This window comes from Boleophthalmus pectinirostris, unplaced genomic scaffold (genome assembly GCF_026225935.1).
Source record: "Boleophthalmus pectinirostris isolate CB_2022bp ecotype Guang Dong unplaced genomic scaffold, ASM2622593v1 HiC_scaffold_14, whole genome shotgun sequence".
NCBI lineage: Eukaryota > Metazoa > Chordata > Actinopteri > Gobiiformes > Gobiidae > Boleophthalmus > Boleophthalmus pectinirostris.
In genome coordinates this window covers 3,300,924-3,314,331 of record NW_026571047.1, presented here as the reverse complement: position 1 = coordinate 3,314,331, position 13,408 = coordinate 3,300,924, and the positions used below count along the sequence as shown (strand labels likewise).

The following is a 13,408-nucleotide window of genomic DNA, read 5'->3' as shown; positions in this document are numbered from 1 at the left end:
TTCACAGTTTGTTTCATAGTGGCATTTGGCCAAAATTCCTTCCCCATTTTAACACATTAGCATGAGTCAGTGTTTAGTGGTGCAGAGTGAGGCCAGAGCCAGAACAAGAGCTCCTTTACACAAACCTGTTACAAAACTCAAAGGATTTTTCACCAAACATGTCTGCTACACAATACTTGTTTTATTTCTGTTTGGGGTGATACATTATGTTCTTTTCTCGTACCAGGATGGCCGAGTGGTTAAGGCGTTGGACTTAAGATCCAATGGACACATGTCCTCGTGGGTTCGAACCCCACTCCTGGTAACTCTCTTGTACTTGTAATATTATGTACAAATAAGCAGTACATGAAACTCTTACACTGCGTTTATATCTAATGTAAGAACTCTAAAAAATAAACTGTAAAACGAAGGCTCAAGGACTTTTCCCACCGCAGCGTCCAGAATGATTTATGGATCATTAGACAGATCATTCTGTATCAACGCGTGCACTTGTGAGCTGCTCTGTGCGGGTCAAATACACACTCCAGTACACGGTGGATGGTGTAACAGGCCGTCTGCAGTCACACACTAGAACAATTCCAAGAACAAGCCAAGCCCACCCAGTATCACATGTAAACGACACAAGAATCAATCAACATACGCCCGCACAGATTGGAATGAATGAAACCCTTAGAGATTCATTATGTCGCATTAAACATCCTTTAAAGAGACACTGTGATGAGACACTAAAATTACCTTCAAGTCAAGACCTAACTGACATTTGTCCTGATGGGTTCAACCCCCATTCTCGGTCAAATGTGCAGCAAAATCACAACAGAACACGGTATGCCATCGTCTGCTGAACTTTGAGGACACATCACAGAGAGACCTTTCTGGTTTCTCGCAGACAGTGAGGGCTTTCCTGACTGGGCACCAAATGTCAGAACCATTTGTCAGATGATAACTATTGTATAACATAATATGGTGACTTGATAACAGTTGTGGAATTGCCTCTACTACCTCTTTTTCACCAGTGCTGTTTCAGGGCTGGTGTTCCAAAAAAACACTGTCCCTTGGTGCCCGAAACTGGTTCTGACCGCACCAGTTAACACCTGGGCCAGAAGAGCTAGTTCTGTTGTAACGCTAAACATAAAAGTTGTTTAATAGAGTTAAGACTTAGCCTATTGAAAGTAAGTAATGGAGCAGGCAGTACAAAGTCAGTCTTATCTGAAATAGTGCAAAAAACAAGAGGAGGTAGTTAGGAGAAAAACATCCAAATGCTAACTGCTGGCTGTAAACAATGAGACATAAACAGGCTTTTATTTTGTTGGAAAATGAAGCCAACAGCCAAGAAGCAACAGCCGAGAAGCACCACCCGCCTGGAACCGGCTCTGAACCAGTCAACAACTTTAATTTTAGTAGAGAAGAGGTGACAGTGGCTCAGTGGTTAGAGCATTGGTCCTCCAACTTAAAGTTTGGAGGATCAACTCTCACTTAGACCACTTTCTGTCATTGTACCCCCTAAGCAGGACACTATGTATGTGTAATTAGGGTTTATGATAATTATTTTAGTCTTATTTTGTTTGTATTGTGATTTTAACCCTTCCAGACCGACGGTATCATACACTATACCTGGGAATATGTTTTATATAACCATGCATAACACACATACTTTTGACAGTTTCCGAAGATATTTCCAACATTATCCTACATCACACATTCCTTGATGACGTGGGGAAAATGAGTGCTCAACAGGAACTTTATTTTCTGCCAAACTTATGTGTTCCATCCATTTTGATTGGTCCAAACTTTGCCAAAGAGTGTAGTGAGTCGAAAATGGTCAATGCTCTGAGCGTCTGTGTTCGTAACAATTGAAAAAGTCGCTCTAAGTGCAGTTATTTCTCAAATAAATGGAAAATTTTGGTTTGTTGCACATCTCTTGCTATTTTTATTTTCAGGTTTATTTCAGTCCAAATGTTCAAATCCAAATGTAATAAACTCCATGGAAATGCAGGAAGTGATGTGGCTCTGTGTCCTGGACCTGACATCAGCTGTTTCCATGACTGACACAAGGAAAGTCACGAGGCCTTTTTTTTTTTTTTTTTTTTTGGGGTTTGTTTGTTTTTTGTTCTTTTTTGTTTGTTTGTTTTGTTTTTTGTTTGTTTTGAGGTAATAAGGATATTTTGAGTTTACTTACAGACTTGATATTTTGCACTTGTGTGCAATATGTGCTATATTAAGCATTTCTTAAGTCCAAAAAGTTGTTTATACATGTTTGCTGTGTATTTTGTATGAAAAAGTGTGAATTTTTAGTTTGTGTTTCTGGTCCTGTAGCTTTTATTAGAGCTCTATGACACAACTACAGCAGAAGATTGTGAAATAACAGGTTGTACTGAAAAAAAGGATGTATAACACTTCATTACGCCATAAAATTGTGAGTTTTAATAGCAAAATTAAGAACAAAAAAAAAAAACAGACGAGGACAAATGTACTAAAATTGCCCTTAGGTATGGAAGGGTTAATGTATTTCTTATATTGTTAAAGGGCCCATCTCATGCAAAATCAACTTTTCAGAGCTTTCTACCTTCTAAGAGTGATGTGTGGGCTTTGTATATGTCACCAAAGTGTTTTTTAGATTGATTTGGCGTTTTTTTTTTAACAAATTGCAGTATATTTCTGCCACCCTCCCATATGACAACAAACTAAAGCTGCTACAACAATGACGCGGCAGATACACCTATGACACGTCTGATGTAGCAGAAAGCGCTTCACACCCGCCCCCCTCCCCAGCTCCACCGCCTCCACCCCGTATCGTCTGACAATTCCCACATGAACACCTAAACAAAAGCGACAGCATAAGCTCATTGTTCTACACTGCAGTGAACACGATATAATACATGACGGTGGAGTTGGCATCTGGTTGATTCGCCTGACTACCTACACATGAAAATTGACATGTTTTAGTCATTTTGAATATAGAGTTCATATCATTCATAATATAGTGTTCATATTATTCAACATAATACACAAAGAGACAAAGTTTATATTTCAGTTCATACTATATCAAATGTTGGCCAATGCTTTTTGACAAATACATTTCCACAGCTGTGTTATCATTTTTGGCATTGTAGTACTTATACAAAGCATTTTATTACTGTAAACAATTAGTGTGTCTTGATTAATAAAAAAAAAAAAAGATAAATAGAATAACAAAAAGTCAAATTGTGTAGCAATATGTAAGGGAAGAGAGACTTAACTATCTGCAGCACATTTCATACACGGTTGGTTGGTATGTTCTTATGTCATGACGATATTAAATATTACCTTCAGAATTTCCTGGCAGCAAACATTCTCTGTTTCTGTGGGCATCGTCTGACAATTCCCACATGAACACCTAAATAAAAGTGACAGCATAAGCTCATTGTTCTACACTGCAGAGAACACGATATAATAAGTAGGGGTGTCAATTAGTTAAGCGATTAATTAATTACAGTCATATTTACGTTATGTTTTTTAATCGCGATCTCTAAATTTACTGTTTCTGTATGCGAGTTGCTTTATTATTAAACCAGTTTTTATGTTGTTGGGACAACAACACACACACACACACAAAAAACACATTTATACATTTTTTATTTCGGTAATTCCACTCATTGTCGGAAAACCCACACAAAACGCGCGCAGTAAGAGCGACGTAAACATCACATTGGCGGCGTCAGTCGCACAATGGACGAGGTCGAACAGCCAGTAGAACAGAGCAGCAGTGCACAGGTAAAAATGCATTCGTGTCTTGGAAATTATTCTGACGTGAAATATGAAAATAACAAATATAATATGCCTGAAAACAACCTGCATAGTCATGATGTCTGCACTACTGTCCTATTCATGACCACGTTTCCTTCCGTAGCATGCGCGGACACCGACGTGCTCCCGTGAGCCGCCGTGTTTTCTCGCTACGCTGCTAAACCGCGCTTCCTCCTGCCTCTAAACCAGAACTACTAAAACCAGGACTTCACTCTCTAAACCAGGACTTCTGACAGGCATCTAAACCAGGACTCATGACATATATAAAGCATTTCTCTATCAATAATATTTTTAATATGGTTAAGGAAAGACTGGACTTTTTATTGTCTTTAAGTCGACAAAAGTTAATGTTCAATTTCCTCGTCTTTGCTACTTTACAGCAAACAGTTTCTTATTCATGGAGACTTGGGCTCAACAGCAATTGAAGAGATTTGTTAAACAATAAATGACTTTATAAAGTCACTTTTTTTAATCTATATCAGTCTTTTGATCTGCCACAATAATGTAATAATGAATTTAAATGAAAATACCTCAAAGAAGGCTTTTCTCAGCGATTAATTAGATTAATTAATTACAGATCTCTCAATTTTTTTAATCGCATGACAGCACTAATAATAAGTTTATCTACTAGTGTTTATTAATACTTTACCAATCAGTAATGTTCAGCTGATGTGGACGCGGTGCTTGGGCTTCGTGCTCCTCAAAGTCCTCGTCCGATTCTGGGTCCAACACATGCGGCTGAACGCGCTGTATCTCCATGATGAATAAAAGTTTATTCCTGCCGCTATCAGGGTGCACGCCTGTCTCCCCCTCCCTCCCTGAGATGGGTGGAGGAAGGGCGGCTCACTCGTCGCCTACATCACGTTTAGAGGGCGGAGCCTGTGTTTTCTCAGGACGGGCGGGGGGAGGAGCAGTAGTCGGCCTTTCATAGTTCCTGGTCTGTGACTGTCTCCAAGAAATCAGTCAGATTTCAGAACTACTGTGTAATGGATGTTCCAAAACCCAAATTGTGCTTGTTTATGTGCAGAAGATACAATGTGAAAAGAGTTATTTTGCATGAGATGGGCCCTTTAAGCATTTTGAATAACTTCATGCACAAATTGTACTATACAAACTATGAACTTGCCTTGCCCATGTCCTATTAGGAATTCAAATAATTCACCATATTCTACATGTAAAGGCACTCTAACACTTTAGATGTTGGCAGTGGACTCATTTTAGCCTCGAGAGCTGCTTATACAATATATCTGTACTGGGTTAAGACAAATGCTGCTCAAATACGTGGGAAAAACAATGTCTTTTTAATGTACAGTGCAACAAGACATCAATAAAAACAGTAATCCACCCTGTAACATAAGCCTTACTTTAATATATACGATCTTAATGACACCTTCAAACCTCGCGCACATCCATCTCCCCAGCCTTTACTCCGTGATGAAGATCCCCCCTGCGTTTTTCAGAACGTGACAGAACCAACACGGCCACTATTAGGTTTAAATGTTTATGAGCCTGTTCCCGTATGAAGGTATGCAAATATAAATCTCCTCTTCACCTCCTCCCCCTCCTCCCTCTGAGCTAAACCTGATTAAACATTTCTCGCTGTCCACTACTGAGGAATTGAAAACCGCTTGAGCGCAATCTCACATGGCAGCAGATAAACGATGGCGGCCGTGGATCGGAGTAACAGCGCTCGCGCTTACATGCATCCATAACGAAAAGATGGAGTCGTAAGGTTACAGTCACGTTCTATCACGCGCAGGGAGAAGAGGGCCGCGTGCTGGCTCTCCTCTTCATCACCTCCATGTAAATAAAAGACATCAGTCAAATATCTGACGGCGCCGCGCGGAGAAGGAGCGGCGAGCGCGGTCATTAGCATGCGAAGCTCGCAAAGATGTAGAAGAGCGCGGTGCTGATGAGTATGGAATGTGTTTGAGTCTGGTTTACTTAGGCCGGGTTACAATGTTGTTACTCTTCAAAAACAGACCAGTTTGCTTAACCCTTTATCTGCCCTCATCTAAAAAGCTCAGAATGTCCTGTTCTACCTTATGATGTCATGAAGTGGTAGTTTTGAACTTAACACCTACATTTAGTTCAGTAGAGTCTGGCAATTCCAGGGCTGAAATCATCAAAATTACTTTACTGAAGGTGTGTGGAGTTTAAAAACATGGTGGAGACTGTAGTTAATTACAATAGTCTTAAAGCAGGAAAAACAGAACTACCATATTTTTCAGACTATAAGTCACACTTTTTTCATGGTTTGGGTGTTTCCTGTGACTTATACTCTGGTGCAACTTTTATATTAAAATTTTCACAGTGAAGTGGCGAGAGGATCTAGTCTTGTGTGTGAGTATCTGCTGCTCCTGTTCCTCCTGTACCACTGTCACTTCACTCTACTGCACATGTCTCCTGCAGAAAGAGCCTCTGTTCTGTCTGTATCATGTCAGTCGATCGCATCATTACTTCTGCACCACTGAACAATTTAACATTTAAACAAACTAACAGACAACTGAGAAGAAAAAGAAAATCTGATTTTGCAGATTACAAACTGCAAGTCGTGAAATCTGCAGCTGAAAATGGTAATCGAGCAGCAGAAAGAAAGTTTGGTGTGAGAGAGAAACTTGTGACACCCTGAGGATGCACCATGAAACTTTCCTGAAGTCACTGGATGGATGAACAAAGTCTGGACTTCAGTGACACTGAAACCATCCTGTCGGGATTCAGAAAATCCAGAATAATTCTAACTGGAACTGATGCTGAGTCTGACGACAGCGACACAGAAGAGGAAGCGGCGCTTTGTTTACCTCCGGAGGTCGAGGCCGAGTTGCTCAGAAGTGACACCGAGGATGAAGAATTGAATGGATTTAGTGATTTGGAGTGAGATGGAGAGTTTGGTAAACTTGTTCTGTTGTTTATGTTATAGTTTATCTGAAGAACTGTTCATATGTGACGTTAACAGTCTGTTGTTCTCTTCTATTGTTATTACTACAACTTGACTTTCAACATGAAATGTCAGTTCCTGGTCTCTGATTTTATAAAATAAATTTCCCCCGAAAAGTGAGACTTACAGCCCGAAAAATATGGCAGTTTGAAACAGGTTTGCAGTGGGTCCAGAGTTCTTCTTCACTTATCTTATGCAATCAGAGCATCCTAATTATTCACAGTGAATAATGATATAAAGGACATAACCTTTAAATTACAAATAACTTAATTTACCTTGAAAAAAACAAATATGTGTAAAGAGATAATGGAAAATGTTTACCACCAATTCTCCAAAATGAATGGTTTGAAAACAACTGGACTGGAACAAGTAGAGTTTTTTTTTTTTTAAGAAATGCTCTAGTTTCTTGATGGCTCACATGACATTAAAAAGGAGCTCTTTTTGAGCTCTCACTAGATGCATGTAGCACCTTTACCTGGTTAGTAACAACTACATAGGTACCACAGGAAAAGGTGAGAGTGGTGAAGAGGTGAATACGTTGTCCAAGCTGCTGACAGCATTTACAGGTTTGTAGCAGTGGTCTCTTATGTAATGCATTCTGAACATAATTATTGCCCTCTGCTCTTTCCTTTTCTGCTTCATCCACACTTCCAGACGACTCAGAGTCACAGGTGTGTGACAACAACCTTGCCCCTTCTTCCTGTGGTTCCTGCACACATTCATCTGCCCCCACAGAGCATTCATCTGTGCACCAAACTGTAGCCATTGTGTTGTTAGGCAAGACACTTTGCCTCCCGTGCCCCTGTGTCCATGTACACTGGTGTGTGAATAGGTGAATGGTGCCTTGATGATGCTGCGAGTTCATTCAAGGCAGAGAAGTTATATATAAATGTGACCATTTACCTTTTATAGTTCAGGCAGGGGGTTGTCTCAACAATTGTGCCACAGCATTTGGACAACACAATTGTGACGTCAATGTAAAAGTGTGCTATTCATGAATAACTGAAAGAAATTATCACTCAAACTGTGCCATCCTGTTCTAATAAATCAAATAAAAATATGGTTTTGCAAGACAACTTAATACTCAGAGTGCAACATCCTCATATCTGGACAAACAAACCATCAACAAAACCACCTCCATCATCAACCCTCCTGGGAAGCAGAACATGTAACATCTACCCTCAGCCCACACGTGTGATGAAATCCACTTCTGAAGCAGTTTCACTGGTCATTTGGTCAGGAGACAAAAATACTCCTCATGCCACTAAAGACCTTTAATTCTTCTGCTACTGTTCTGTGAGAAGAGCTGGTATTTTTAAAGGCCATAGTCATCAAATTAGTTCAGCAGGTATCCATCTGGGTAATTGTTCCTCTCATGTTGGTGGATGGTGGAGGAGTTTTTAAAATAGACTGACATGATGAGGGGGAGCAGCACAGCACACAGGCCTCGCAGCTCAACTCACTGTAAGAACAAAACACAGACTCAGGATGTAAGGGAGATTTACCAGTGCAACATGTTTAATATGATTTAGAGTTTGGTCTAACTGTAGGCTGTAAGACAACAAAATCGTAGAAGACTCCTGCTCTGAATACATACGAATTACTGTTATAGATCAGTATCACAGCAACACCCTCTGTAAGCATGTTACTTTACTTTACTTATTTATTTTTTATTTTTTTGTGACATGTCCATCTATGTTGATTTGTGACTTTGACAACTGGAACGGCAATATTCTCTACAATGACAGTCAAGTGGTATGATCCAATAGGTTCTAGTCACGCTTACGTCACAAAACAGGAAGATCTTTCTAAAGATGCGATAAAAACGTCCGGTGTAGTTCCCGACACTGGACTCACCGACCGACTGTGATCAAACCCACTGAAGTAAATGTGATCAGCGGTAAAATGAAGACTGCAGATGTATGTGCTGTTTGGAATCATCTGGAATTTGGCATCTCATCTCTTCTAATCACATGTACCAGTGCACTCAGTGGGGAAATGATGAAAACTGAGGTGTGGTTGTAATTGCTGATGAGTCAAACATACTGGAACACTACAATGACATATATAGGACATCCAACAACCACACAATTATGATGTCCAAATTCCAAAACTAAAATATGACAATATCAGAACCAGAAACAAAAGTGATATGGTTCAAAAGACTTGAAAAGATCGACTTTGCCAATAGAGGCTTTGCACCGTCACGTGACCCCTATAGCAATGGTACCTATGCCGCCATGACACTGGGCACGCTTTCCCATTGACTTCAGTAGCATCGGAGAAACATGGGCAGGTTTTGTTGTGTATTTGGTTGTTCTAGACGCTCTGAAAGGGATAAAACGATTAGTTTCTTCACTGTTCCTCTGGAAATGATTCATCAGGATCTCAAACAAGGGAATTATCGAAAAAAAAGACAGGAATTATGGTTAGAGAACATAAACCGCAACGAGATTTCCAATGGTACCATCAAGACACACTCACGTCACTTTCATCAAGGTATTTGCTATTTAAATTGTTTCATAGCTTATTTAATGACAGAAGCACATTTACTGAACTAAAATGTAAAAAGAAAACATTTGCAGTGTGAGTGGCAGTAGAAACTGTATCTTCCAGCGCACATATAAACATGTCACTCGTCGTAGGAGTGACATGTTTATTGCCTTGCTTATCCACAACTATGTCTTCTAGAATTAATCGCTTTTTGCGAGCGGATCTCTCTGATGTTTGCGAGGATCTTTTCATGGCCGATTCTTTCCAGGTTCGGCTCACAGACTCTTCGACTCGTGCGACATGTTGATCAAAGGAGCTCAATGTGGGTTTGTTGAATCGTAAACTAGTGCGGGTTTTCCTGGATAAATAATGACATTTTAGTTCAGTAAATGTGCTTCTTTCATTAAATAAACTATGAAACCATTTAAATAGCAAATACCTTGATGAAACTTCAGGTGTCTTGATGGTACCATAGGAAATCTCTTTGTGGTTTATGTTCTCCAGCCATTATTCATGTTTTTTTTTTTCGATAATTCCCTTGTTTGAGCTCCTGATGAGTCATTTCCAGAGGAACAGTGAAGAAAAGATTTGTTTTATCCCTTTCAGAGCGTCTAGAACAACCAAATATACAAAAAAACCTGCCCATGTTTCTCCGATGCTACTGAAGCCAATGACATAGTGTGCCCGGTGTCATGGCGGCGTAGGTACCGTTGCTATAGGGGTCACGTGACGGTGCAAAGCCTCTATAGACACATCCCACTAGGAAAACAAACATGGCGGTTTGATGCTCACTTTTTCGGAAAATCCTTCCCAGTATGAATTGCGCAATTGCTGGAAGTCCAAAATTCGTGATGCATGTATTAACTTTTTCTTTTCTTTTTTTGTATCCAAGACTGGATCACAGTTTAGTTAAGAGTGGAAACTTGAGCCATTATGTTGTTCTATATTTAATGAACTCTGCGTATTATCTACAACCTATAAAACAGTAATTACACCAACAGACAGAATTTATGCTCCAAATCCTCTCCACAGAGCCGTGTTGCTGCAGGCTACCTTTAATCCCTCCACATTACCAGCACGTTTACAAGTTAGCGCTCGCCTCACAAATCTCACAGGGACCAATCAGCAGCCTGGTAATCCTGCTCACGCCGTCTACTCCCCGTCCAGTCTCGAGCGTTTACAAAGACGGAAAACTATTGTGTTGCTTAGAAATAAAGTTTTACCAGCGATTTCTTGGCTATAAATTATATACAGTCAAGTGGAGTCAAACCTCATTTCTAAGTATGTGCTCAGTCAAGGCGAGTGGAGCCGCGCTGGAGCAGGGAGAACCCCGCTGGCGTGTTCTTTGAGTGGGTGACTTACAGATCGCCTGTTATAAGTATGACAACTGCAGTGTGTGTTTGACTAAAGCGATGCACTTTCACATGGGTTCATGCGATAACACAAATATAATGACCCATAAACTCCTCCAGATGCCGTGGTGTCCGGAAAAAAACAGACTTCTTCCGGATCTTTTCGTAGACCAGCACCTCAGGTCAGTGTGGTAGAGGTCAAAGGTCAGTGTGGCAGGGTGCAGAGGTCAGTGTGGCAGAGGTCAGTGTGTTGAAGGTCAAAGGTCAGCATTACGGCTCGCGGCCTGGCTCCACCTCGCCCAGTGCTCCCCGTTTGTTTCACCGCTTGTGCCTTCTGTATTTGCCTGTGCTGTGTGGTACCTGGCCCCTGATTGGTGGGATGTGGTTGGAGGATTGACTTCCTGCTCCTCCAATCCCCTTCCTGATCCGCCAACCTCTCATCCAACATGCTATTGTACTTACTTACATTTACTTTAGAAAAGCCACTTACTTTACATCACATCTTGTCTGTGTTACTTTTCTTTTTTTTTTCTTTTTTATAATAATTATATTTATTTGAACATAAACTTACAAACACTTGTAAATGATAAGTAAACATAAGAACGCACTGAGGGCATTGCAATCTAAAATACATACATAAATATATATATACATATATATATATATATATATATATATATATATATATATATATATATAAAGAGAGAGAGAGAGAGAGAGAGAGAGAGCAAATTCCATTGCAAATGCAAAATACACAACTCACCCTTATGTTACAGATAATACTCCCTACAAATGTAACACTCACTTTTATGTAACAGATAATACTCCCTACAACTGTACAGCAACTCACCCTTGTGTAATAGATAATACTCCCTACAACTGTACAACAACTCACCCTTATGTAACAGATAATACTCCCTACAACTGTACAGCAACTCACTCTTATGTAATGGATAACCATTATTGATCTCTTGTATAAAGCTGTGATTTTATTAATTATATTTCTATTTTATTTTGAAAAGTACATTTACATTTATATAATGATGTCTTATTCCACACTTGTCTCTTTTTTGCTACTTATGTAAAATGTATTATTACCATTTATATTATTGCTCTTTGTTATTATATTATCTTGTGATGTGTGAACTCCTGTGTCCAAATCATTTCCCTTGTGGATCAAGGGAAATGAATAAAGTTTGTCTAAATCCAAAAATAAATAAATGATATTTACACCTGGAGCATTTCATCAAAACAACAGGAGTTTGACAGTCAGGTGGGAGGTGGTTTTAGCTGTTTTCCAATTTTCCAACGTGGTCAGGGAGCTATAATACAATTTAAACTCGTTAATAAAACATTAATGTCTTTCTAAGTCTTGTAGGACCCTCGTGAGTCCTTCAATGCACCTACAGAGTCAGTGTACACCAGGCTGGAGTGTGAAACGTTTGTCTAGTGTGATTCCAAATGATCTGTGCCCAGGGGCAGCACACTTCAGGAGAAGGTCAGCAAATGGTTTGTTACTCATAGAAGGAAAAAGAAAAAAAAAAAAAGAATAAGCTTTAATCCAAAACACAGTAGATCCACGCTCACCTGGAATAAGAACTATGGACAGAACCTGACGAAGGAGAACATATCACAGGCACCACTCCAATGACTGTTTAAGAGATATTTCTTTTTACTGGTCTTATTTTCTCCACTAGTGCTTTGCTAAATGATGCTCTCTCCAGGCTGTGGCTGGCTTCTGTTGTGCAGGTGAGTTCAGGCCACACAAACCTCTGTGATTGACGCCGGGCTCATGGTTCAAAAAGCCAGTGTCAGCGCACCCTGAGGAGCCTCGCAGCACACTGTTCTGGATTTAACAAAAGCACTTGCTGGATTATCACTGAATGCTTGAGTCTGTGGAAATTTACATCTTGATTGTTCACACGCATGAATGAAACAAAACAAAATTAGATCAAAAAACTTAATTAAGCATACTGCATACAGCATTTTGTAATGTTCTAATGGTGCTCCCTCATCATTCATTTAATCTTTTTTTATTTTTTTTTTCCTGAGGACCCATATTAAAAGTCACAATGTTGCGATTCAAGTCAATCACAAAATAAAGGTGAATTTGAGCATTATTGAACATTAATGAGGATATTTTATTGTTGACAGTGATTGTGTCTCTGAACAATTAGTATTACTCAAGTTTTAAACAATGAAAAACAGTTAATGAAGCAGCACTAAAAGGATCCCTAAGTCAGACCAGGAGGTGGTTTGTCGAGGGGCTGGCCGGCCTGGTTGGCGGGTGGTCGCGTGTGGGGCCCTGGGGTGGCCCCCGCACCCGCCATGGGGGGGCGTGGGCGTGGCTCGGCCTCCTCCAACTTGACTGGGGATCTGAGGCAAAGCTCCAACACACACTTAACTTATTTTCAATACTCAAATTAACGAGTAATAATACAGGTCAAGAGTAACTCATCCGCTTAGCCTGTCTATCTCCCCTGTGCACACACACACACATGCACACACACACACATACACACACACACACACACACACACACATATAAGGTTCACACTGTCACCAGCCCCTGTCACCTTTGTCCCTATTTATGTGTAATCTTTGTAATCGGAATGTTTGTCTTGAATCTTGTATGTTGTTTGGTTCCTATTTGTTGTAATGTATGTAGTTTGCAAATAAAATTATTAATAAAAATAAATAAATAAAGATCCATAAGTTGCCTATTTGGACATTTCTTTTTTCTTTTCAACATTCAATTGAACCAGCAAACCAGCAATATTGGAACAAAACAGTCAATAAAATAATTTACAAAAAGATTAGAAATGATACAAAACATGTCTTA

At 39.8% G+C, this 13,408-nt stretch overlaps 1 non-coding gene across 1 annotated transcript; it reads left to right on the top strand.

Moving 5' to 3' along the window:
• Nucleotides 1-221: 221 nt before the first annotated feature.
• Nucleotides 222-304, top strand: trnal-uaa (transfer RNA leucine (anticodon UAA)). The gene has a single exon. It is a non-coding gene; the product is annotated as a tRNA-Leu (tRNA).
• The last annotated feature ends 13,104 nt before the right edge of the window (nucleotides 305-13,408 follow it).